Source organism: Megalobrama amblycephala, linkage group LG15 (genome assembly GCF_018812025.1).
Source record: "Megalobrama amblycephala isolate DHTTF-2021 linkage group LG15, ASM1881202v1, whole genome shotgun sequence".
In the NCBI taxonomy this organism is placed as follows: Eukaryota; Metazoa; Chordata; class Actinopteri; order Cypriniformes; family Xenocyprididae; genus Megalobrama; species Megalobrama amblycephala.
In genome coordinates this window covers 5,980,814-5,983,903 of record NC_063058.1, presented here as the reverse complement: position 1 = coordinate 5,983,903, position 3,090 = coordinate 5,980,814, and the positions used below count along the sequence as shown (strand labels likewise).

General features: G+C 33.9%; 1 long non-coding RNA gene across 1 annotated transcript; it reads left to right on the top strand.

Annotated features, from left to right (window-relative positions):
- LOC125248047 lies at positions 1-2,636 on the top strand. The gene is made up of 6 exons (XR_007180225.1): positions 1-171; positions 896-928; positions 1,033-1,173; positions 1,280-1,429; positions 1,522-1,630; positions 1,756-2,636. It is a non-coding gene; the product is annotated as an uncharacterized LOC125248047 (long non-coding RNA).
- Positions 2,637-3,090: the final 454 nt, after the last annotated feature.

Below are 3,090 nucleotides of genomic sequence, written 5' to 3'. Positions count from 1 at the left end.
TCAAATTACATAAACTATACTTAATTTGTTGCCATAAGGCGCAAATGCAAGTGTTGCGCATGCTCACTGAAGTCTGAGTTCAAAAAACAACATCTGAAGGCGCAATGGCGATCTACTGTCTGACTCAGCGAAAAGGAGGATTTGGATGAATAGATGTGGATGTTTTACAAGGTAAGATATGTTTATTAACGATTTAAACTTAAACAATAACCATTTTTATGTTTATTCTATCTTGTTTTCTTAGTTTTAGCGTGAAGGCGCATTTTTGCTAACGCGAATTGACCGTTATTAACTTTTATTTTAGGTCTTCTCATCTGTAAAAGGAGTAATATATGTAACTGTGATCATTTTAAGATAACGTTATGCTGTCGACTTGACGGTGCACCGTGCATCATATTCGCATTTAGATGGATTACGAGTTATTATTATAATTATAGATTCGTCATTTCAGCGTTCTTTGCTAACGTTTTGCTTTGCAAATAAGCCAAAACGTTGCTCAAACACACTTCATTATTGTAACTTATACGTTATCTACGTTAATGAATACGTTATCTATATATTATATTGTCTTACAAGTATTTGTAAATTTGATCATTTCGAGATATGTATTCAACTGACTGTGTACTTTTACAAGTGTATATATATATATATATAAATACCTGCTTTGTCATCTCGATGTGCATTTTACTTTGCTTGAAATATAGTTTTGAAATATACCAAAACATTGACAGAGTGTGTTTGTCATTCAACTGTATATAAACTAAAAAAAAAAAAAAAAAAAAATCCTGTTAAAAGTCGTGTCCATGAAAGGGAACATGAATTCTTTTCAAGTCGTAATTTCATAAAAAATATATAAATAATAATAATAAAGTGTATGTCATCTTTACTATTTCAGAAACCTCATCAGTGGGACAATAACTCAATTATGGTATGTGTAATATTTTTTCATATTTCTTGTATTAAAACTAAAATTTACTCGTTTCATTTCTTTGTAAAATTGTTGATGTCGATTTTCTGTTTTTTGACTTTCAGATATGTGAGTTTTGTGGAAACGTAAAGTGTGTGGAAGAAGCATCACAGAACTATCCAGTATGTTTAAGTTATTGAAACATTCTAAGATTAAATTTGGACATTTTGAGGAGAGATTCAGTCAACCTGTTCACAGTAAATTAAGTAAGTGTTTTTGTTATTTACATTTACATTAGATTTTTTTTGTAAATTACTATAGTTTCCTCTACAGTAGGCCTCCATCTCTTCCTTCTTCCTTTTTTCCTCTCAGATAAAAGCGGAATTAATGCGGATAACGACTGTGCCACTTCTGTCAATGTTCATAGCAGCTGGACAGATACACTGTTAATCAAATTAAAGTTTTCAGCAGCAAAGGAGCTTCTGGACAAAAGATATCACACACATTGCAGTTGCAGACAAGGTGTGGTAAATTGCGTTACCGTTCTTTGGAACTAATTACAAAGATTGAACTATAATCATTCACTGTTTTTAATATTGTGTCATATGTTTCAGTGCGAAGATATACACTTCAAATGAGACTGTGTTATAAAGAGTCTGTGTGTGTATCTCAATGGGGACATTACAACACTTCCAGTTCTCCAGAATTCTTCCAGAATTCCAGGTTTGTACTGTATATATTTTTTTGTAATGACCTACACATACAGTATATTGCTGTGTGCTGCCAATATTTCAGTGAAACTAAACAAGGTGTTATATATTTATTCATTTGTTCATTTACTTGCTTAGGACTGCAATCCTGAAGGAACTGAGGGAGGAATTTCTGAGACCACTCTGGGCCCTTTTGTGACCCTTAAAGAAAGCGCTGAGGATGAGCCAGTGGATGTTGGCGTAGCAACAGAGGGTTTAAAACTACTACAACACTTAGGAGTTTTTCCTTTGGATGCTGTTTGCTGTTTGGATTGATCTACGCAATCAAGCTATGCTCCGAGTCTCAAATTCACTTTTGAATTCTTCCAGAAGGTACTGATGAATTTAGATTTTAGGACATCACACAGATGTTTCGATCCACTGGAAGGACTTAGAAACTTTGAAACCTAAGAAACATTGAATTGAAGACTATGATCAATGACACTATGAACCAATGACACTAACTCAAATCAAGAGACTACATCTAATGCACCTTATGGCTTCCTCAAACTCTGATATTTTTAAAGGGTTAGTTCACCTAAAAATGAAATTTCTGTCATTAATTACTCACCCTCATGTCGTTCCACACCTGTAAGACCTTTGTTCATCTTTGGAACACAAATTAGGTTATTTTTGATTAAATCCGTGAGCTATCTGACCTCAGATAGACTGCAACACAACTACCACTTTCAAGGCCCAGAAAGGTAGTAAAGACATTGTTAAAATAGTCAATGTGACTGCAGTGGTTCAACCTTAATGTTATGAAGTGACAAGAATACTATTTGAGCGCAAAAAACAAAACAAAAAAACTACTTTCTTCCCTTTTATGTCATGCTCCTACGCAGCTGAGGTTGTACACACATAATATCTTAATTTGTGTTCTGAAGATTAATGAACGTCTTAGGGGTTTGGAGCAAAATTAGGGTGAGTAATTAATGAAAGAAATTAAATTTTTGGGTGAACTAACCCTTTAACAGAGATGTTAGCCTTGTGCTATTCCTTGTCCAGGAAGTTAACTTGTGAGTAGGACACTTGGGCTGCTGAATGTCTAAATGCTGAAATGTGACAGATAACAGAAAACCTGTTATATGTAAAGTCAAATATAATCCCTCAAATTGCTTTTCTTTTTTCCCCAAGTGTCCCGATTGTTTTGGGTTTTTTTACACGTTTACAAGGAATGTAACCATTTACTGTTACGTTTCAAGTTTCAGACAAGCAAAAGCACAAACTGACTACCATACTATGCAGAGAGATCCCAATGTTACCTTGAATATATGAAAATAATGCTTGATGTTGAAATTTGGTTCCTTGTTGATCTATGAACTTTTTGGCACACAGACTTAAACTAAAAAGTCAAACAAGGAGCCATAACCATTGTGTTAGTTTCGGAGAAAGCACAAAACTGCTGTAAACAGTTGTCTTAACTTGTGAAAT